Source organism: Akebia trifoliata, chromosome 7 (genome assembly GCF_017979445.1).
Source record: "Akebia trifoliata isolate Shusen 1 chromosome 7, ASM1797944v1, whole genome shotgun sequence".
Classification (NCBI taxonomy): Eukaryota; Viridiplantae; Streptophyta; class Magnoliopsida; order Ranunculales; family Lardizabalaceae; genus Akebia; species Akebia trifoliata.
In genome coordinates this window covers 13,698,990-13,724,702 of record NC_141381.1, presented here as the reverse complement: position 1 = coordinate 13,724,702, position 25,713 = coordinate 13,698,990, and positions in this window count along the sequence as shown.

Sequence of the window (25,713 nt, the reverse complement as noted above, 5' to 3'; positions counted from 1 at the left end):
TTGCAATGGGGCTTAGAGATCTTGTTCGACAATATTCTAAATCTTTTTACCTTGACCAAATCAAATGATACTTAAGAGGACTTTATAGGTAGGTTTGGGATATGGTTTAGAAAGAAAAAGGGATGAAGGCTCAAATTTCCCGAAATGCCCCTAGTTTGGCATTTTCCAATAAGTGGATGTTTACTTGACATGATATTTTGATTAAGAGAGAAATCCAAATTCCAAAAGTGCCCCCAGTTTGGGATTTTTTTTATGGATAGGATTATTCGAACTCTCAAAATACCCCTAGTTTGACATCTTCTTTTCTTTTGAACAATTTTTTTTTCTTTTGAGACTTAATTTCTTTTTTACTTTTTGACTTTTTGAATTTGAATTTTTTAAGACCGGGCCTGAATTAACTTCTTAGGTTGCCTACGTACCCCAACTTTTTTCCTTTCCTTTTGAGATCAAGTTTCAACATAGTTCCACTTAAACTAATTTTCCCTTAGTTAGGTTGGCGTGGTTAAGAAAGAAAAGGCTAACTTATTTTGTGCAGGCTGCAAGAAAAGCTAGCAATGGATAAGATTGGAAAAATGAATTGAAAAAATGAAGGTCTCCTTAAATGAGATATCGTTTGATCTGGTCAAGGTTGGCAAAATCTCTTTGATGATGATTGGCTACCCTAATTAGACTTGAACTTTCTTCGATGCTTGAACGACTAACATTTTACATTCCTTGGGGATCGAATCTTAGTTGCAAATTTCAAATTTTGACTTTTCAATTGGGTGTTTGAGTTACCCTTCTTTTGTTAGATTGAATGTTAGATAAGACTCAAATACACACTATTTTCATTAAGATCAAACTCGAATCCATTTGATCTTTTATCTTTATTCTTAGAGATGGTATTTTTACCAGGAGGAAGGTCATTGCCCCATAAATAGTGACCTTAACATTTCTTTCCCTAATATTCATGATGATGGATTTTGAACTCGACACTTATAAAATTTGAGTCTTGCCAATGAGCTCTACCACTTGAGCGATATTGCTACATTCATTTAGGTACATCATCTTTCTCTGTGTCGTTTCACTATTCAGATTTCTGTCTTTTCTTTCGTTGATGGTATGTTTCATTGTGATCTTTTGGTTCCAAGGATTCCTTTCCCTTTCATGTAACTTTTGATTGATTGACCAATTGTTTGGACATAAAGAGATCTAACATTGGATAACATTGGTATTTTTTCCTGGTGTATCCTCATAGGACTATGCGAAGACATCTTTGAACTCATAAGTAAGTTTATTATTAACTCATATTCCTCTAGGGATGGGATAGTCCTGATTTGCACTTCTTGAGGGTCATCTTAATTCCCAAAATTTGTTAATTCGATGATTCAAATTCCAAGTTAAAAGTTCCTTGTTGCACTCAAGATATTCGAAAAACTTCATTTTTATTTTAAATTGAAAACCTGAACAGTAGAACTGCCTTGAACAAAGATTCTCGCAAACTTGAATAAAAAATAAATTATCTAAACACTAACACTATCTTAGAAAATTGGAATTAATCTACGAACAAAACTCTAGAAACTACTGCCTTGATTTCTTGAGAATGTAAAACACAAAATATTGACTTAAACCAACGGAAGTGACAACCACGTGAAATATGTGTTATCCTACGCATCTTCGAGGAAGAGTTGTTGGATGTCAAGGGAATTTACCACTGCTTGCCAATCTTGTTCCCCAATTTTTGATACTTCTTTAGAATTCAATTTTGTCTTGTCGAGTTCTTTAAACTTTTGAGCATTAGGAATTCTTCAACACCCCACCTAGTTACTATGATAGGATAGCTAGACAAGAAAATAAGAGGCCTCAATAGTATAACTCTTCTTCCTATGCTTGTAGACCCATGGTAGTCATTCTTCCCTTTCTTGCATTTCTAAATCTATAGCGGTCTCAAACACACTTAACTGAAAGTAAACACCTTCATCAAATTCTTCTAAATTCAGCAGAGACAACTAGTAGGACTTTTCATAATCTAGAAACAAGAGGTTGGATAGCTTAGAGGTATATAATGGCAAAGGTTGTTTGGGCCCAATTGGATGGATCAAGGTGGCTTGGTCAAGTAGATTGGGATCGATCGATGATATCATATTAAGGTAGCGGTGGTTGATTTTGATAATTTGGAACATGATTGGTGGTTTATTTTGATAATTTGGAACATGATTGGTAGTTACCTTAGGCTTTGGGGGAGGTAATGTTACCTTCTTCTGATTGATAAGATTTTGAATAACATATCATAAGATTATACATCTGTTAGTAAGATGGCTTGCCCCTTAGTGGCATTCATAGAATTGGTCAGTTCTATAATTATATGGAAAATGATTGGGTAGTGGTCGAGGTTGCAAGCGTGTAAAAAGGCCCTTTTTCATAAGCTTTTGTAAGATAGTGCTTAAAGAAATTCCCAATTCAGATAATTGCATCTTGGGTCTAGGTTGCACAAATTTTGGGTTAAAATGTTGGTTGAATGATTACTAGCTATTGTTGGGCTGGGGTTTGATAAAATGGCTTGACGGGTTATTGGCTAGGCACTTGGACAAGGGGGTTGACTAAACTGTTGGGCTGGTGTAATGGTGGTGTTCGCCAATTGCAGTGTGTTTGCATTGGTACGGAAATAGTTGGCGGATTTCTTACATTTTGGTTCAATGAAGATATTGAAGATTCCTAAGGACAATGCCTTCTGCACTTGATTTCTGACTTCTAGGAGAAACTCAAAACTTGGGAAGTATTACGTCATTAAGAGTTGGGCATAGGTTGGATTTAGCTTTTTCAGAATGATCTTGATCTATTCCTTCTTTGGGGATCGATCCCATAGTTGGGCTACTTTAGTCTTCCAATCGAGCGATAAATGTAGTAAATGTTTCCCTTATTTGCAATCTCGTTGTCTCAAAGAATTTTCATTACAATTCTAGCCTTGCTTTGTACTTGTACTATCGTAAAAAGCTTTTTCCTCAAATCAATCCACATTCTGATCCAAGAATAATCGAGTGGCATCGACCAACCTAACACACAGATCTAGATAAGATCCCTTGATAAAAATGTGCTATTTGTTCATCACTCAACCCTTACAACTACATTTTCCAATGTAGACCTTGAGGTGAACCTTCACACATTCTACACCATTGTACTTTTCCATTTTAGGAAATATGAACTTCTCTGGAAATCTAACTCCAGGGAATAGAGTTATTGCATCTATAATCAAAGATAGGTTATCCACAATGTTTCTACTTTTTAATGCAACTTCCATTTCAACCGTTCGATGAGCCAAAGAGGGGTTTTATGACCTCTATTTCCTTATCATTCAAATCTAGGGGGACTGCAACCTATAGCGGGTTCTCATCATCAACTTTTGCCTGAGGCGAATCCTTCTTGGCCTTGAGATCATCAAACTGAGTTTGGAAGGTGCTCATCATTTGTTGAAATTCCTCCATCTTTGCTTCCATTGCAAAACTTGCTTGGTGACTTGATGATATGCGTGCTTGGTTATTTCATAAGACCAGAATTAATATCCTTTCGAGATGCCTTTTATCCAAGATGACATGAACAATACTTTGAGAGTCTGAAAGCAATCATGAGTTGATTCAAGAAATCACTAAGTTCAACCCTCTAATTTTAAAAATTGGGTGAAATTTTCTAAGTCTGAGGTCACTAGAGTCCAGATACATCACTGGTTGAGCTTGGGCTTATCAAAAGGAAGAAATATACCAATTACGAAAAATAGGATTTTGCCAATTTTATAAAATCAATTGATTGGTATGAAAAATGAATCAAAGTTAAATGATGCACCAATTAGATGGTATTTTATTATGTTGAATGACTTGGAATTTACATGAGGAATAATAAACTATGAGCTCAAAATCATAAAAGGACATTACGTTCTTATTACAAATACCTTTCGACTCGAAATAGAACGTGTAGACACCACATTTTCGCACTCGCTTGATTAATGAACTCGTCAACTCGATTGCGACAGTTTCCAATGATGGATGAATATTCTAATATTTTTATATGTTACTAGATATGTTACAAAAATTCAGATGAGGTATCTCAAACTAACAAAACTTTAGAAATCGTGCTACGCTAGAAAAATATGACTCAAAACGTAGAAATCTTCATTTTCAGACAAAAAGAAGCTTTACGATAAAAATCACTAAAAAATGATCAAATTATCAAAATACCCCTAACATCAAAACATCCTTAGAGCCTCCTTACGCTTAGGAAAATCCATTTGAATACATAAAACAACAAAATGAAATCAAATAAATCATTTCGCCAATTTTCACCAAATTTGATAAAATTACGAAAATACCTCTCATAAGGGTTGACAATCATTTCACACCAAAAATTCCATAAGTGATAAAAATCGATAATTCTATTGAATTCCTTACAAAAAATCAATTCTAAAACATCCCAGAACATCGAAAAATGACCTGAAATGCAAAAGTTATCTTAAGGGGAAAAACGGTAATTTTTTCAATTTTAAAAGTTTTAAATTTTGAAATTAATAAATAAAATATTAATTACCGTAAAGTGAAACCTTAATAAAATTAATTTAAAAATCTGAACGAACAAATTATTTAATCACGCCCTCAGGCAAAATTGTTGATGGTTGCCCACTTATTTAAGTGGAGCCCCCTGATATTTATTAAAAAATCTTTCCATCTAGGGGTCCAAATAATTAAAGATATAATTAGGGGGTTCTTCACAAAACTTAAAAATATATTCTTTCATTGTACGCAAGATTAAAAAATCTAATTTCAAAAAATGAAGTCAATCACATAAGATTTAAGTCAAAACCCTAATGAAAATCGTAATCTAAAGAAACCTAGTCAATCAAATAAAACTTGAGTCAAAACCCTAATTCTCCTTATCTAAAAGGAGATCTAGTCAAATCCTAATTCTTCTTCCACAACCTAATTTCGTAGGTCAAAAAGTCTCCCTAGCCTTCTTCAAACCCTAATTTTGAAGCCTTAACTTCCCACTTATCACCAAACCCTAGCTTTTATTCAAAAAACACCCAGAAACCCTTCAAAAATACCAAAAAAACCTCTAAACAATATATAAAATACTCAGATCTAAGAAGAAGAGACCTCAATTTGGAGATCTAAAGCATCTCCAATGATAAAGGAAAAGTAAGGAAACTCGTAAAAGGACACTTCCCATTAGTACTAAGGGAACAAATCGTTGCGATCATCTAGGTATAATTTTTTACTTTTTTATTTATTTTATTTATTTTATCATAGGTCTTTTAGCAATGTAATCATTTTTTGGGGAAATAATAAAGAACGACATTTGTCGGGCGAGGTTGGTGCCTAATACCTTCCAACCTCATAACGTGTTCTCCGGACCTGTTCTCTTTGTAGATTAGCGTCTTATCTGTTAGAGTTAATATTTGGTTCTCAAACCATAATAACTAGGTGGCGACTCCTAAACCTCAAAAATTCAAAATAGATCCGCACATCCTATGAATTGAGAACGCTTTCAGTGGCGACTTCACTGGGGATTATTGAGGATCAGACTTGAAAAGTCCCAAGTATGGGAAGCATTGCCAAAGTGACCTAGTTTTTTATTTCTTTGTTTATTTTTATTTTTTATCATTCTTTTTGAATGGTGAATATTTTGTTTTGGCATATTTTTAATGATTCAATCTAGGGTCACTCGGAATGACCCCAAATAATACAGGATTTCAAGAGAGTAATGATATGAAATAATGATTGTTAACCTATTTTTTTATCTACTTTATTTTATATTTTTGGGTTGTATTATCTTCTCTTAGCATTATTTGGATTGATTGTGAGTATGTTATTTTGGAATATCAGTTTCTATGATTTAATCTAGGGTCATTTGGGATGATCCTAAATAATGAAATATTCAAATTGACATATGAATTGAGGATGAAATGATAGCGGTTGGGATGAGAGTTATGAATTTTTTTAAAAATCTTGGATGATTTTTTTTAGCACATTAATATGTATGGGTGGTAAGTTGTGAAAATAAATTATTTGTGAGTAATATGCTTAGAAATTAAAAAATTACTTTTTTATAATGTTGTTTGTGATGAGAAGAGAATTCCAAGAAAATAATCCCAAAAAAAGTAAAATAAAACAAAAAGTATTTTTATGCGTGGTGTGCTGTTAGCAGAAAACGATTTTTTATTTTTCATCTTCTTCACAAATAAATTATTTGTGAGTGATGCACTAAGAAATAAAAAAAGTTTCTTTTTTTTAATGTTGTTTATGATGAGGAGAGGATTCCAAAAACTATCAAAAAAAATATTTTTTTTTTGCATGGGGTGCCAATAGTGAAAACGTATTTTTCATATTTCTATCTTCTTCTCCAGTGAGAAAGAAGATGACGAAAAATAGCAAAAAAAATAAGAGAGAGGGACGTCCCTCTCACTTCTCTCTCTATCTCTCTCTTGTTCTCTTTTTCATTCCCCCATTTGATTCTCTTCTCAAAGAGATCGACCGAGCGAATGAACCCATGATGATGTTTTGTTAAATCGAAAGCCCTCACACAAAAAACAAACTAATCTTTGACATTTGGTTTTCCTCTTAAATCAAGAACTTTGTTGTCTAATGTTCTCAATCAAGCTTGCAACATGAGAGATCTCGTGATTATTGAATCGGTAGTGGAGGTGAATGGAAATTGTGGCTTGTGGAATTTGTGGAAGCTGTTCCACGAGTATTTCTGCTTCAATTTCAAGCTTTAATGGAGCGTTAATGTCGGATGAATTGGGTTAATTTCAAGCTCTAACAGATCATGAGAGAGAGGGATTTAAATAAACATACCCACAAACTTGTTTCAAAAACCTCATTCTAGATACCTCGAACTCTTTGGGTATTTTAATCTGCACTTAGTTTTTTTTCTTCCTTTCTTCTCTCCTTACTTTTGTTTCAACAGAGTTCGCTCTATTAAAAAAAAAATGGATTTATGGGTTCTAACAGAGAATATCGTTCTGTTTTAAAAATAATTGTTTTTTGTTGTTGTTGTTGTTTGTTTTATTCATAACAGAAAAAATGGATTAATCGTTGTTTTGAACTTTTGATCATAAAAATAAAGATTTTTTTACCGAATCAAGAGTTGAGAGAGAAATTACGTTACAAATTTGTTGGTGTTTAACATACCTTTGGCTTGAATTCGATAAGAAGGGTGTAAAGAGATGGCTAATTTTTTGTTTTGTTTGGGCTTTGACCTAAATAAAAAAATTTGAATGGGTATCTCCTCTAGGACATCAGGGATCAATGGAAGAATTCTTTTCGGTTTGTTTTTTTTTTAATAGGATATTTGTTTCCATGGATCTTTCTTGTTAAAATTACTTTTGCATACGAAGCTCCTGATTAGAGCTCACAGATTTCCACGCGTGGTTGAATATGTCTTTCTTTTACGTCGAAGCTCTCTATTTGGAAATCGCTATTGTCACACCAATTTTGCCTATTGCACATCCCATTGGGATGTTTGCTAATTCTTTCTTTGATTACAAACAAGTTGGTGTGGCAATAGAGTTCTTTTTTTTTAGACTATGTTTTATAGGTTTCTTTAACAATTAGTAATAGTTTTTTTTTTAATTTCAATTTGCTTTTTTAAAAAAAAAGAGTCCTTTTGTTTAAAAAAAATCATCACTCCTTACCTCAACAATTACCATTCTATCCTCGAGGCAATTCGTTAAAGTCTTGATTTTGTTTGGATGGCCCAAAGTAACCCTTGATTGGACCATAGATAATAAATATAAAAAAAATTGTGGGCCTTTTCAATGTTGGATCAGATTAATTATTCTTCGTGTTATATGCATTAATTGCCCATATAACGTGTCATGATCTCTACAGATATATTTGTGATGTGTTTGCATTGATCTTAATTTCGATGTGATGGGTTTTGTATTATTTTCTTGATCAATATTCATTTGATATCCATATGTGATGATTTGATCTGGCCAACAGGCCCATTTATTCTTAAAAGACCTTGGGCACACCCTACCCTGTTTTGCACACACCACTAACATGTTTACTTTATTGCATTGCATGCTTGCATGTCCTTTCTAGCTAATGTGGCACTAGTGCATGGTCCGGTCTCTTCGGAGATGCGACGTTATTCATGAAAACTACAACTCCAGTCATGTACCTTAGGGTATATTAAACTGGGGCATCAGTATTGTTTGATCAGGTGACTCTGAAAGGTATATCGATGCACCCAGGCTAGAGCGACCTGAGCCTTTGACCTATTGTAAGTCGCACAGTTACATGTCTCAATCACCAACCCTGGACTCGTACCTATACGGTATATCAAAGTTAATCTAAGTTCACAAACTGCTTTTCTTGATTAAAATTAGTGCCTAAGTGAAATCCTACCCCAATGTACTATAGTACAAAGGGGATAGACTATGTCTATTCTAGACGAGAGGTGACTTAAGAGTGCCCTTACTCAGCATCATGCGCTACCTCTCAACTGGGGATTAAACTAGTGGTTTTTTTACTTTAGAGATTTGAGTTGGAGTCTTACATTATCACCCATACGATATATTAAACCAAGTCACCACATACCGTTTGATTGAGTGCGCTCGAGAGGTATATAAGTGTACTTGGGCAAGGGTGGCCAGATAAATTGCATTGCACGTAATATACCTAGAGTCTAGAAACCTTCCTATAGGTCACGACCCAAACTGACTATGGTTGTTCCCGAGTTGTTCTAATCAATCCAACCAACAGGTAGGTAGGCGGACCGATTCAAACCATTCAAACTAGACCCGCAATATCGGTCCGACTCAATGTGTGAAATGTAAATCAATTGGCCTAATCGACAAATGGATCAAACTGGTTGGACTAGTTGGTTTTACTTTCAAAAATTCAGACCATTTTATACCAAAAAGATTCGATCTTAGTGTCAAATTAATTTATCTGATCAAAGGTTCTATCCCAATCAGGGGTAGACCCGTGACTAACCTTTCTCACCTTCATGGTCATTATAGACTCATAGTGCAATTGGATTCAATGTTTCCTACCAGACTTAGGCTAATCTCAAAATTTTAATTATATGGTTAAGAATCAAACCTTCAGAATCAATGGTTAATTTTGGTGTATTTTCACTCAGGTGATAAGTGGTCCCAAACATTTTAAATCTCCATCTGTACCACTTTGGGTCCGTGAAAAAAGTTGTCTTTCCAGAGTACCATTACCAAGTAGTTAGTCTTTGTTAAAAGAAAAAATAAGTACCATGGATGAAGTAGTGCTCCGTCAGATTTTAGAATATTTTCAAGCACAATTATCACTTCTGTCCAGACATAAATTGAAATCTTGAAGAATGAAAAGAAAAAAGATAAAGCTATAGAACCTCAGGATGTGTTTGACTTCGTTGAAAATCAAAAAGATGATCAATTACACGTCGACCCTGTCTTAGCTCATCGAATAACTCAGGTTGAAACTGCTTTGAAGAATATCAAAGACCCCGATGATTTTACTTTTAGATTAGGGGCAATGACGTTCTTTCTCATGGTCCGTCTGCCAGAGAAGTTCACAATGCCAGACATGGAGAAGTTTGATGGGATTGGGTGCCCTAAAACTCATTTAAAAGTATATATCGATATCATGCAATCTTAGGCTTTGAGTGAAGAATAGATGGCACAATTTTTTCAAAGAACCCTTACAGGTCCTATCCTACGCTTACTAATGTCATTGGACTCATCTCGGGTAAGAACATGGCATGAATTGATGAAGGAGTTTATTGGTCGGTATTCATTCAACACGTATATTGAACTTATAAGAAGAGATCTAGAAACTACTAAATAGAAGCCCAGGGAAACTTTCACTGAGTTCATTGCTCGATGGAGAGCTAAAGCTGCTCAATTGTGGGACAGACATCAAGAGAAGGAACAAGTCAAGATCATCCTCAGGAATCTCACTCCAAATTATGCCAAGTACTTGATGCCTCAATACCTTCTCACTTTTTAATCCCTCTTTGAGGCTTGAAATCAAGTTGAGGATGCCTACTCTTCGGGACTTTTTGGTAACTCATTTGAGTCAAAACCCAAATATTTCAAATCCAGTACCAATTCCTTATAAATAGCCAACACCTCTTTCGCACTAGCTCCTCAAGCCACTCAGCTCTTACAAGCCAAGCCTAGGAGACAATTCACCAATCTTGGAATGTCCCTTAGTATTGTCTATCAAAAGTTGATGAAAAAGGGATTGCTGACACCATTACAACCTAAGCCTTTGTCCAATCCTCTTCTTCCAAACATGGACAATGGGCAATTCTGTAAATTTCATCAGATGCCCGGTCATGTTCTTGATAGATGCCTTAGTCTCCGTTATGCTATTCAAGACCTTATTGAGTAAGGAAAGGTCACCATTCTCACTCCAATGTTAAAACTAAACCTTTGCCTATATTTCAAAATCAACCCCCTTCTACTCTGAACCTAATATCCATAAGTAAATTCAGATCAATTAACTCGATTTTCTTCATTCACTCGATTGGTCTTAATAGTACATCCTCACCATGTAAGAATGAACCTATGTACCCTGAGGCAGTGGCAGAACTGAAAAACAACGAAAATATTGAAGAAATGGGTTTTTCAGTATTAGATAGGCTTGAATCAGAACATGAAAATGTGGAAAAAGTGGACGAGCCTGAATCATCCATTGTGAAGATATCTAAAGTGGCATAGACCCTAGCATTATGTCTTCTCATTCATAATCATGTCCTTATTTTGATTTTTTCTTTTAAGCGTCAATTGCGTCAGTTTTTTAAATTCAGTCGGTCAATTCCTTTATATTAGAATTTATTAATTTTAACTTTTAGTCATGTTTGTCAGTCTATGTTTTTTTATTCAAATAAAATAAAGAAGCTTTTGATTATCATGCGTGTAATAATGATGTGAATATAAAATTTGACATGAGGAATGCCTTAAAGCTTACTAATCAAATTTTGATAAATATTGGAATTAAAGAGTATACTCAAAAAGTGCAAATGGATACCACATTATTCTTAGGGGAATGTGAGAGAACAATAAACTTATTTTAGAAATTGAACAACATTCCTGTATGACCTCATGAGGATATATTGATAGATTGTACTAAAATAAATCAAGGCATAAAGTCAAGGATAAACTTCAAAATCAAAAATTGTCGATCAGGAATGATGTAGTTGAAACCATCGACCAGGGTGATAAGATACACATGAAAGGATCCATCATGTTTTTCACTCAAGAGAGAGCATTCTCATTCGTAAAAGAATAAGAAATTTTTTGAAGGTCTGAAAGTATTGAACGAGTCAATGTCAAATAACTCAATCATACTCAATTTCATATAAGAAGACTAAAGGTTACTCCTTCTCGAAAGAAGATCTTATTTGACAGAGCAATCGAGACATCAAGTTTCTAACACCTTGACCAAATCAAGAAGTATTTCACCAAAGGAGACCTTCTTTGGTCTAACTATTTTCCGGTCTTACTAAGAAAAAGTAACCTTCTTTAGCACCTTGCAACCTTAAAAAATTAATAGCCTTTTCTTTCTAAAACACACACACCAACCTTGGGAGGGAAGCCTAGTATGAACTACATTTTGACCAGATCCCAGAAGATAAAAGAAATATTTAGGGTACGTAAGCAACCTGAGAAGTTACTTCAGGCCCGGTTACACACCAAAAAAAATGTATGCTCTTAAGAAAAACATCTTGCAAAAGGAAAATCCCTTATTGAAATGTTCAAAAAAAGTAATGCCAAACTAGGGACATTAAAAAAAAAAGAATGCCAAACTAGGAGCATTAGAAAAAAAAAGAATATCAAACTAGGGGCAGTTTGGGAAATTGAGCCTTATATATTTTCTTTCTAAACCATGTCCTAAGTCCACCTATTAAGTCTTCCTGAATGTTAATTGACTCAGTTAAAGTCCAATGAGCCAAAAAGTTGTTAAGTTGAATATTCAAGATCATTAAAAAGAAGAAAAAAAAGCCCGTTAAGTTGAAAATCTGAAAGGGCGACTTAGGCAAAATTAGGGCATAACCATAAAAATGAAGAACTGTTAGATTGAAAACATGAAAAGGCGACCTAGGCAAAAATGAAGGCATCATCAAAAGAAAAAAAATAAAGTCCGCTAGATTGAAAACCTGAAAAAATGATTTAGATTAGGGCATCATCAAATGGGAGGAAGTGTCCCATTAAGAAGAAAAATCCATAAGGAAGTTTACTAAAGTATGTAGAAAATTATTCAAGTCACAACATTCATTTTCAGTTTAAAGCTCACATCTGATGAAGATAGTGTTGAAGTCGAAGAAACTCAGAAGTCATCTTAAATATTGTAGGATATTTAAGAGTATGTTTACTTCTGCAAGTGTTCGCTAAAGGAAAATGTAGAACCATCGACCACTTTGAAAAGAAAGATCTTCTAGTCTAATAATCATCAAGATTTTAAGTTTAGCTTAAGCATTTCTCAAAAGAAATTGATCAAATTCCTTATTACACATATGATAATCCTAAGAGTCTTGAATTTAAAGGAATGTCGATTATTTTGTCTGTCATATATCAGAGTCCATAGTTGCTCGTGCAATCCAATTCATCAGTTTCATAGTCAAGTTTCATTTATAAGCCAACCTTAAAACTAGGAGTATTTTTTTAGAATAACTGTGATTCCGAAATTTTCATTCTTGATCACAAGATAAAAAGAAAAATCTTACAAAAGCTTAAAAGTCCGATGAAGCCTAATGATAATTATGAATCCAGATGCATGATAAGTAAATCAAGGCCCAAGCTTTCAAAGTTTAAACTTAATACTACCGAGTGTTTAACTAATTCAAGCTTGAGAAGCGTAGCTCCAATAAGTTCGAGTCCAAGAAATGAGACTCAAACTTTTTGAATCATAGAATGAGTAGATTTTTTTGAAGTGCCTACAAACCTAAGTTCGAGTCCGAGAAATAAGACTTCAACTTTTTTAAATCATTGATTAAGTAAGTTTTTGAAGTGCCTACAAACCTAAGTTCGAGTTCGAGAAACGAGACTCCAATTTTTTGAATCATAGAATGAGTAGGTTTTTTGAAGTACCTACAAACCTAAGTTCGAGTCTGAGAAATGAGACTCAAACTTTTTGAATCATAGCATGAATTAACAAAATCATTTAAGTTCCTATAAACCTTAGCTAAAGTCCGATAAACGAGACTCAAATTTTTTTGAACTTTAAAAAAGAATTTTGATAGGATTTAATGAACTTTCTACATCACTTATCTCGTTATTCAAACTTACCATAATTCAATCTCGGTGATTGTTTTCATTGCATATGTGCATTTCAATTTGAATCATCATCGTCAGTGAAAGAAGATCTCTAAGACCTGACATTTATGGTTATCAAGGAGAGTTTATTCTCAATGATCTAATATAATACTCAGTAGGTATCACCCATTGTACACACATGCACTTTTGATTAGTCAGGGAGAATTTTCAAAAATTCAATGATCTGACATCGTCAATGAGAGTTTAGGCTCGAGGACCTGACATACCTTTAGTTCAAGGAGAGTTTTACTCTCAAGGATCCGAATGCCTCAACGAATTGCTAAATCAGGCTGCAAAATGAACTGTCACTAACTTTGGCATTCAGATATCGCACTATCTACCAAAATAGATTTTTTATCTAATTTGCTTCAACCCTCTACCAAAAAGGGACATCTGTAGACATCCCATTTTCGCACTCACTTGATTAATCAACTTATCAACCCGATTGCAACAGTTTCCAATGATGGATGAATATTCTAATGTTTTTATTTGTTACTAGATATATTTTAAAAATTCAGATGAGTTATCTCAAACTAACAAAACTTTATAAATCATGCTACGCTAGGAAAATATAACCTCAAAACGTAGAAATCATTATTTTTCAGACAAAAAGAAGCTTTACGATAAAAATCACTAAACAATGATCAAATTATCAAAATACCCCTAACATCAAAACATCCTGAGAACCCCCTTACGCTTAGGAAAACCCATTTGAACACATAAAATAACAAAATGAAATCGAATAAACTATTTCGTCAATTTTCACCAAGTTTGATAAAATTACGAAAATACCCCTCATAAGGGTTGACAATCATTTCATGCCAAAAGATTTCATAAATGATACAAACCGATAATCCCATTAAATTCCTTACGAAAAATCGATTTCAAAACATCCTAAAACATCGAAAAACGACCTGAAATGCAAAAGTTCTCTTTAGGGACAAAATCATAATTTTTAAATTTTAATAGTTTTAAATTTTGAAATTAATACATAAAACATTAATTAACGTAAAGTGAAACCTTAATAAAATTAATTTAAAAATCTGAACCAAGAAAATTAATTAATCAGGCCCTCAAGCAAAATTGTTGATGGTTGCCCACTTATTTAAGTGGAGCCCTTGATATTTATTAAAAGACCTTTCCATCTGGGGGTCCAAATAATTAAAGATATAATTAGGGGGTTCTCCACAAAACTTAAAAATATATTCTTTCATTGTACGCAAGATTAAAAAATCTAATTTCAAAAAATCAAGTCAATCACATAAGACTTAAGTCAAAACCCTAATTAAAATCCAAATCTAAAGAAACCTAATCAATCAAATAAGACTTAAGTCAAAATCCTAATTCACCTTATCTAAAAGGAGACCTAGTCAAAACCTAATTCTTCAAAAAAACTTTATAAATATAAAGCCTCCAAAACCTAATTTCGCAGGTCAAAATAAACCTTAGAAAAAGTAGATCAAAAAGTCTCCCTAGCCTTCTTCAAACCCTAATTTTGAAGCCCTAACTCCCCACCTATCTTCCAAACCCCAATTTTTATTCAAAAAATACCCAGAAACTCTTCAAAAATACCTAAAAACCCTTTAAAAAATATAAAAATACTCAAATCTAAGAAAAAAATACCTCAACTTGGAGATCTGAAGCAGATCAAGTGATAGAAGAAAAGTAAGGAAACTCGTACAAGGACGCTCCTCGCTATTACTGAGGGAACAAATCGTTGCAATCATCTAGGTATGCTTTTTTACTTTTTTATTTGTTTTATTTTAGATCTTTTAACAATGTAATCATTTTTGGGGAAATAGTAGAGATCAGCGTTTGCCGGGCAGAGTTGGTGCCTAACACCTTCCAACCCCATAACATGTTCCCCCGACTTGTTCTCTTTGTAGATTAGCGTCTTATCTGTTAGAGTCAAGATTTGGTTCCTAGACCATAATAACTAGGTGGCGACTCCTAAACCTCAAAAATCAAAAGCGGATCCGTACATCCCGCTAATCGATTGCGTTTTCAGAATGTTATTTGCTTGATCTTTTTCAACATTTTTTCATGTTCCTTCTTTGTCAAGATCATCTTGAGGGCTTTTTGGGACTGAGGACAACTACATTATAAAACTCTCAAATAACAAACTTTGACAATTCATTAATAAAATATGCCAAGACATTTCACTATAATTTCTAATTGGTGCATTGATTAATCTGATTTAGGTTTGCAAATTTACTTGGTTGGCTTAACCCAATGTATCAAACTAAATGTTCTAGATCACGTAATCAATTGGTCCATTCAGTTTGACAATAATGAATTGAATCCAATTTTGCAAATGGACCAATTGATTAGGTAAAAAATTGGCTCGTGATCAATGTCTTAAAATACTAATTTATCCACAATTTTCCTTGGTATTTATCTCGATTTTTGTCTGTATTTATCTATATTAAGTAAATAATTATGTTAAGCCTCAAAATATCACATTGAATGTTCTTCCATGCTAATTATGCATAATTATGCATAAATAATTGTATTTGTTAGAAAATCCTGATTACGTATGTTCACTATGCATATCAAAGATCAAACCATCAAATTGGGTATCGAAATCAGAAACTTGACAGTGCATTTCATTTTAAGGGCCAATCAAGCATCCTAGCCAAAAATCGAGACCAAAGGTTTCACCTTTATTATGGCATGGTAGACCTCGGTTGGAACATCGTAAAATCGAGCGAGTGTGCTTCGTACATGATCTTATCTGCAATAACTAAGGTGGTTAAGAATGGATCCTTCCAGAATCTAGGATTTCTATAAATAGAGCATTTCTCAATGTAGAAATGACATTTTCTTTGGCCCCTTGCTTGGGTCCCTTTTTATTTTTTGCCTTTTTTCTTTTAACCTAAGATCCCGTGGCTTTTTTCTTGTATTTTCAATTTTTAGCTTAGGATTTCCATTAATTTTTATAATTATTATAAGTGAGAGACCGATGAGAGATTGTAATTATCTTTATCTAATGAAGCAAGGCTCGTTCTTCTCCATCTATCTTTCTCTATCACTTGTAATGACCTTTGACTAATCTCCCCTCCATTAAAGAGTGGAGAAGCTAAGAGCAAGATTACTTTGTTATATTTAATTTTTTTACCTCTTAATTTCCTTTAATGTTTATGAATTCTCTTCAAGGCTTTTTATTCCTATGGATTAAAGATAGAGATAAACTCTTGCACCTTTTATGCTTAACCTAGATGCTTCATAGTTAGATAAGATCAAAATATAGCATGTTTGATTTAGATATTTGGTAATAAGAGATTTACATATTATAGAGTGAAGGAATTCTACTCTAATGTTCTTTAATTTTGTTTTATTTACTACATCTTTTGATCTAAGGAGCTAATAACAAGCAATTACGATTGAGTTGTCAAAGAGGTTAGAAGCTAGATTTTTGTTTAGTAATTTTCTCTAGGTGGATCCCTTTTTAATGGTATTTTCTTTCATAGATTTTGCTTTAATTTCATTTCTATTAGTTTAACTTTCAAACAACTTTTATTTTCTTTTGGTAACTTCAAAAATACAAAAACAGATTTATTATTTGTTTTAAATTAATTTTATAATCTTAGCTTGATTCTACCCATTTTTTTTGGGTTCGATCTCTTACTTGCCCTACAAGTCAAGAAAAGTTACATTCATATTAATTTCTATAGGAAGGAAGACGAGAGTACTATAAGAATTTTTGCACAACAGTCGGAGAAAGGAATAGTAGTTACAAGTTTTAATTTAAAGTTCATAATTGCCATTTTAATTTTTTAATTTTTCTATTTCTATTTTCTATTGATCGAAAAAAGTTTCAAAAAAATTTAAACAAAATTTCATTGCAATAGTGAACCAGCAGGAGGTTATTTGTAGACACCATATTTTTGCACTCGCCTGATTAATCAACTCGTCAACCTGATCGCAACAGTTCCCAATGATGGATGTTTATTCCAATACTTTATTTTGTTATCAGATATGTTTCAAAAATCCGAATGAGATATTTCGAACTGAAAAAAATTTAGAAACCACCCTACGCTAGGAAAATACGACCCTAGAAACATAGAAATCATCATCTTGCAGACCAAAAAGAAGCTTCACGATAAAAATCACTAAAAATGACCAAATTACCAAAAAACCTCTAACATCAAAACAACCCTAGAGCCTACGTTACGATTAGGAAAACTCATTCAAACACATAAAATAACAAATCGAAACCAAATAAATCATTTCACCAATTTTCAGAGAATTCGACAAAATTACGAAAATGCTCCTCTTAAAGTTCACAACCATTTCATATAAAAAACTTCATAAATGATAAAAACCAGCATTCCCATTGAATTCCTTATGAAAAACTGATTCCAAAACATCCTAAAACATTGAAAAATGACTTAAAACATAAAAAATCCTCTCTGAGGGTAAAATGGTAATTTTATAATTTTAATAATTAAAAATTTTGAAATTAATAAATAAACTATTAAACAATGTAAAATGAAACATTAATAAAATTATTTTAAAAATTTGAATAAAAAAATCAATCAATCAGGCTTTCAGGCAATATTGTTGAAGGTTGCGAGGATATTTATTCAAGGACCCCTCCGTCTGGGGGCCCAAAGAATTAATGATATAATAAAATGGGGTTCTCCAAAAATTAAAGTCAATCAAGTAAGACTAAAGTCAATCTTAAAGTCAACCAAGTAAGACTAAAGTCAAGATATTAAAAGTCAACCAAGAATACTAAAGTCAAAGTATTAAAGTCAATCTCATAAGACTAAAGTCACAACCCTAAATCAAAATCCTAATCTAAAATAATCAAGTCAATCTCATAAGACTAAAATCAAAACCCTAATCTAAACTAATCAAGTCAATCTCATAAGACTAAATTCAAAACCCTAAATTAAAACCCTAAAGACTAAGTCAACCTCATAAGACCAAAGTCAAAATCCTAATGGAAACCCTAATCAAACCTAATTTTTGTAAAAAACTTTATAAATAGGAGCCTCCACACCCTATTTTCGTATCAAAGAAAAAACCCTAGAAAAAGTAGGTGAAGAAGCCTCCACAACCTCCTCAAAACCTTAATTTTGAAGCCCTAACTCCTTACCTAACATTCATACTTCGATTTTAGCCTGAAAAACACCTAGAAGCCTTTCAAAAACACCCCAAAATCCATAACAAATTCGAAGAATCCAGATCCAAGAAGGAGATACCTTGCCTTGGAGATCAGAGATCCGGAGGCATAACGAAGCAAGGAGTACGATACAAGGAGTAGTTTCATCAGATCTGAGGAAATAGAACCTTTGCGTATCGAAAGTAAAATTTATGTTATTTTTTTATCTAGGTTTTTTCATTAGCAATGTAGTCTTATTTGGGATAAGTAGAGACCGGCATTGGCCGGGCGGGGTTGGTGCCTAACACTTTCCAACCCCGTAATGTGATCCCCAGATTCAGTTTTTCTGCAGTAGATTAGTTTTTTTATCCGTTTAGAGTCAGTATTTGATTCCTAGATCGTAATAACTAGGTGGCGACTCCCAAACCTCAAGGGTCAAAAGCGGATCCACGTACCCCGTGGATTGAGGGCGCTTTCATTATTGTGAAAATTTAGTAACTAAAACTGACGTCATCACCGTGTCGTCCATACCTATTTGGGTGCCGCGATAAAATTTTGGAATATTTTTCTCTAATTTTTACAAAATCCTTCTAATGATCCCCGGACTGTAATATAATCCTCTACTTTTATTTTTATTTCTCTATTTTATTTAGTTTTTGACTTTTTGTTTCTTTTTGAGGTTTGAGAAATTTTTGGAGAAAAAAAGTTAAAAGATCATCAAATCTCCAAGACCCTTTCATTGTTTATTTTCCTTACATTTTTATTTTAGTTTAAATAGGTTTAATTTTCTATTTTAGATACTCTTGTATTAGGCTATTTGTAAAAAATAATTCATTAATTATCCAATACAGTTTGGATTGTAATACAGCTAGGGAAGGACGACGGTTAGACAATACTGTCACGGCTCCTTAGGTTTGCCTACCAAATCTTGAGTTGGTGGCCTAATTTGACTCAACTTGTGGCATCCTGTCAAACGCTAACACAAATCCCAAGGTCAAATCTCAAGGTATTAGGTGGTACCTCATAATTTGAACATGGTTCTCTCTATTTATGTTAGCGTTCCACAAAACTTGAAGACTTGATAAGTTGATAACCAACAAATACTGTATATAAAATGTGCCAAAAGTATACAAGATGTGGAAGATGGTAAATTGCAAATAACATAAAGTTAGATCAAAGTTGCACAAAAGGTAAAAATATACAGGATTACAAAAATTTATCCTCACTCTAACATAGAGCTATCACTCGGTCCAAAAATTATATACACCTCCTGGATAAAATGACTCCTAATGGAGTAGTCCCAATACTCACCAAGTAGTAGACTCTGGTCGTCGATCTGACCAACCAGATGCTTCTAGACTGATGGCTCTACTCTCGCCTCAACCAGTATGTTGGACCTCAATTGCGAGTCTTGCAATATTCACATCTTGCCTCGAAATCTAAGAACCTCATCAGAACCTTTCAACCAATCTAGGTCGGTCAGGTCCCTAGTTCTCTATTCATATTCTCCCACATCTTCATCTATTTTTTGGGCTTTCATAATTCGTGCTATCAAATCATTTTCGATCCTCAATGTACCCAGGTAAATGTGTAGTCTGTACCTTTCCCTTAGAGTCTCAAATACAATTTCTATGACTTGGTCAAGCAATTGTCGTTCTTTCACCATCATATGAGCTACAGTGTTTCTATTCAATGTATTGGCAACCACATTGACTTTTTTTTGGGTGATACTCAAGGGTAAAGTCATAGTCCTTGAGGTACTCCATCCAATGTCGTTATCTTATATTTAATTCTAGTTGTAAGAATATGTACTTGACGCTCTTATGATTGGTGAATACTTCAAACTTCTGTCCGTATAGGTAATGTCTCCAAATACATAGTGTGAACACTATAGTGGCTAATTCAATATCATGAATGGGATAGTTCTTTTCATGGTCAACTTCCTGGATGCATATGCCACTACCTTCCTAAACTGCATCCATACAGCTCCCAAACCAATCCTAGAAGCATATGTGAAGATCGTTGGACCTTCACTCAGAATTGGTGATATTAAATTGGAGCGGTCGTTAATCTCTTTTTCAATTCTTGAAATGCAATCTTGCACTTGTCATTCCATTCAAACTGGATATTTTTCTACATCAATCTCGTCAACAGTGTTGTAAGAGTGGATAATCCCTTAATAAACCTTCTATAATAGCCGACCATCCCAGGCAAACATCTGATATCTGTCACTATCTTTGGTTGTTTCCATGTTAACACAGCTTCAACCTTAGAAGGGTCTATGGCTATCCATTCATTAGACACGACGTATCCTAATAATTTCACCTTCTAGAGCTAGAACTCACACTTGCTGAACTTGACATATAGCTTATGCTTTCGTAGAATCTGTAGTGTGACTATGAGGTGTCTCTCATGATCCTCCCTCGACTTAGAGTAAATTAGGATGTCATCTATGAACACAATGACAAATTTGTCGAGGTATTCCCAAAATAACAGGTGCATCAGATCCATAAATGTTGTCGGTGCATTTGTCAGACCGAAAGGCATTACTAGATACTCGAAGTATCTTAGCCTGATTTGAAATGCGGTCTTCGGAACATTTGCCTCCCGAATTCTCAACTGATGGTACCCAGATTGCAAATCGACCTTAGAAAAATACTGGGTACCCTAAAGTTGGTCACACCAATCATCGATGCGTGAAAGGGGATACTTTTTCTTGATGATCACTTGATTTAGCTTCCGATAGTAGATACATAATCGAAACAACCCATCCTTCTTCTTGACAAACAAAATCGGTACTCCCCAGGGTGAGGAACTCTGTTGAATGAATCCCAAGCTAGTAAGCTCATCAATTTGCACTTTTAACTCTTGAATTTCTACTAGGACCATTCGATATAGAGCAATGGAGATAGGCCCTGTGCCTGATACCAAATCGATAGAAAACTCTATCTCACGACATGGTGGAAAACCCTGTAATTCATCTGAAAAAAACATCTCCAAATTCCTTGACTACCTTTACCATATTCGTTGACATCTCTAATTCTGTTACACTCAAAATTCCCAACTAATTGTATAAATGACTGACTCTTTTATATATGGATCCTCGAACCTTGACTCTCAGATATCACGACCTTCTAAAGACTATTGATCTCGTGAAACAATTGACATGAGCATGGTTCTATACTAGCGAATCCATCCTCAAGATGACATCAAAGTCACAACAATCTAATGTAATGAGGTCAGTACTCATCTCCTCGTCCTCTATCCTAATTACACAGTTTTGACATAGTTTCTAGGCTATCTACCGGTCTCCCAATGGTATAGATAGTTTCATTACCTGGCTCATGTTAGAAATTTCTATTGCTAGCAACCGTGTAATCTCAGTGAAAATATATGATCTAGAGGAATTGGTATCAAACAAAACTTAAATCTTAACATTAGAAATTAAGATTGTACCTTCTAACACCTCATCTGAAACTGGTATCTCTTCTTGAGTCAAATGATAAATCCTGTCCTGGGGTCTGGGAATCACCCCTGCCTGTGGTTGTAATAGAGGGCAGTTCCTCCTAATATGTCTTGCCTGGCCACATGTGAAACACGTCAATGGTCCCATCTATGTAGGTCTCTAGGGGACGGGTGGTCAATAAACTGGAGTCGGTGGTCTCGTAATCTGTCTAATTGGTCTCCTTGACCCTATTAGCCTTATTGGAGCCCAACTGGTCCATAACTCGACGGCGTATGAGCTCAGTACTGTGGATATATGGGTCTAGAAGCACTCGATCTCAAAAATATCGACCTTTTGGCTGGATTAGCCCTAAGAGGAAAGGAAGTCTGGGGTGGACTGGTTTGCCCCCTCGAAGTCTGCAACTCCATCTCTTCTCACTCAACCTTTTGAGATCGATTCATTATGTTTCTATAGCTGGTAGTCTTAATCACTGACATCTTAGCCCTTAGGTAGGGTCGCAATCCTTTGAAAAATCTACGGGCCTTCTATAAATCGATAGGAATTAGCTCTGGTGCGTATCGTGACGATCTAGTAAATCTCAACTCGTAATCCGTAATGGATAGATTGCCTTGCACCAAACCCGAAAACTTCTGATGCTTAATCTTCCAAGCCGTCTCAGGTATGAATCTGTTTAGGAGCATCTTCTCAAAATCGACCCACTAGAAAAGTCCATCCCCAAAACATTCCTCTCGAAATGCTATAAATGGTTGGCAACCCCATTGAACTGAAATGTAGCCATTATTACCAACTGGTCTCTCAGGTCCTCAAGACCCTCTCCTCGACCTCAGTCAGGTCGGAAGAACCACCAAATCTTGGTGGACGTAGTCGTTGGAAGTTTTGTAGCTACATCCCCAGATCTGTTTGTGCCTAGGGCAGGGGAGTTCTCGCATCCCTCAATGGTACAACATGTGGTCGTGGCTCATGTGGTGGCTCCTAGGGTGGAATAGGGTCGGTCCCTTGTGAAGAAGCCTAGCGTTCCCTCAACTTAACCACCTCCTTAGCTAGTCTGTCCTGTGACTCGAGCAGCTCCCTCTAAACTTATTTTAAGACTCAGTCATTTATCCCATAAATAATATTAGTCGCGCTATCAGATCGGGGGTCTGATCCGATGCCTGTCTCGCCTCTGCTGTGCTCTTGCCTCTCCCTCGACCTTTGCCTCGTCCGCTCATCTCGTTTCTATTCATCAGCAACAAAGCATTTATCATCCTAAGGCTAAAGTCATTCTTACGAAAGTATTAATTACTATTTCAACTAGGAATTAGTAATGAACACAATTTTCATTACTAACAGAACAAACCTAGGATCCTATCTTACTCATATTAGGTTCTATGAACTCTAGACATGAAAGAGCTCATAATCCCAATATGGAACTACTAATGAGCTCTGATACCATCTATGACACCCTACCAAATGCTAACACAAATCCCAAGGTCAAATCTCAAGGTACTAGGTGGCACCTCGAAATTTGGACATGGTTCCCTCTATTTGTATTAGCGTTTGTCGAGGCACCACACAACTCATCTTCATCTCATCTAGTATGGGAGATAATTTCGAAACACCCACGTATTTTCTTGTAGTGACTTACTTTTTGCCTTTATTTGATTTTTTCCAATTTGCATATACTTGAATTAGTTAATTAGGTAGTAAAATGCACCCCTCTCCTAGGGATCACCTAATAATATAAGGAATGGAAGTGATTACTAATTCCTTGTTTTAATTAGGATAATCAATTCACTAGTCATCCTATAAAATTAAGTAGACTTCATACACTACGACAATGGTGAATGGCGTGTTGTCTTAGTTATGGAGACATTGTATTAGTATAAATAAAATTGTTGGATCTTTTTCAGTTGCTATCTAACCCACTTAAATTCTTTTTGTCAATTTCAATTATGTATGTTGAAATATTGAGGACAATATCATGTTTAAGTTTGGGGGTGTAAGGGTCAGATTTCCACCTATTTTCTTTTATTTTTTTTCTATTTCAAAAATCATAAAAATTTGAAGTATTTTGGTGGTAACTTTGTTGTATTATTTTCAAGATCCTAACTTGTATCTTATACACTTGGTTAAAAATCTTAAATCAATCTTTGGTTGGAAGCTTTGATCTAGACTCCCCATTCGTATTTCTTTTAGGCAAAAATTAGAGTAAAATAATTTTTAGTTTATAGTTACTTCTAATAAAGTTACCAAGAGTCTAGGTTGAATTAAATGAACTTTTTACCTTCTTTCTATATGAGGAAAAACTGAGTTTGATGAACTTTGATTTTCACATTCATTTGATTAGTTAATTAGAAGAAAAGTAGAATAGGGTTGAGTATGTCTTGAACAACAACCATTGAATTAGATTGGGTACCTTGAAAATGACTGTCAATTTTTCTTTGAAAAGTTGGGACTCTATACGAAGTGTTATATCCAAATGACTAACAAACTATAATTAACCCATGCTTTTCAATATAAGTTTTTATTTTGAACATATTTACTTCAAAGTTGTTTTAAATTTTGTGAGTATATTATCTATAAACCCTCATGAGTCAAACTCGTCTACTAAGGGTAACATAGTGGCTTAAGGGCTTGTTACATTTGCTAAATTTAGTCGAGATGCCTACAAAAGTGACAGTTTTATTCTCTAGAGACTAGAAAAATGTAAGTTTAGGGGTGTGATCAGTATCTCAAAGTATTAATTTATCGATATTTACCCCTGACATTTATCTTGATTTTTATCCTTATTTATATATATTAAGTAAATAATAATGTTAAGCCTCGAAATATCACATTGCATGTTCTTCCATGCTAATTAGGCTTAATTTTGCATAAGTAATTGTATTTGTTGGAAAATTCTAATTATGTGTTCACAGTTTAGACCAAAGATCAAACCTTCAAATTAGACCTTGAAATCAGAAAATAGATATTGCATTACAATATGGAGGACCAATCAACCAACCTGGCAAATCGCAAGATCAAAGGTTTCACCTTTACTTCGGCATGGTAAACAACTTAGGCGACGCGGTAGACCTTGGTTGGAGTACCCTAAAATTGTGCGAGTATGTTTCACACATGATATTATCCACAATAGCTAAGGCGGCTAAGAATGGATCCTTCTAGAAGTTAGGATTTTTATAAATAGAGCATTTCTCAATGTAAAAATGACCTCTTTCTTTGACCCTCTTTCTTTAGTACCTCTTGGTCTCTTGCCTATCTTCTTTTAACCTAAGACCCCTTGGCTTTTTCTCTTATATTTTCTATTTTTAGCTTAGTTTTTCCATTAAAATTATATAATTCTTGTAAGCGAGAGAGTAAAAGATTGTAATTATCTTTGTCTACTGAAGCAAGACTTATTTTTCTTTATCTACCTTTCTCTATCACTTGCAATCACCTTAGGCTAATCTCCCTTCCATTAGAAAATGGAGAAACCTAGAACAAGATTACTTTGCTGTATTTATTTTCTTTACCTCTTAATTTTCTTTGATATTTATGAAATCTCTTTAAGGCTTGTCCACTCCAATGGATTAAGGCTAAAGATGAACTCTTACACCTTTTATGCTTAATGTAGACGCTTCATTCTTAGATTAGCTTAAGATTTAGCATGCTTAATCTTGATATTTGATAACAAGATATTTGCATATTAGAGAGTGAATAAATTCTACTTTAGTATTTTTTAAATCTAATTTAATCTTATTAAATCTTTCGATCTAAGAAGCTAACACCAAGCCCTTATGATTGAGTTATAAAGAGGTTAAGAACTAGATTTTGGCTTAATAATTTGTTCTAAGTGGATCCCTTTCCAATAGTAATCCCTTTTATAGTCTTTAC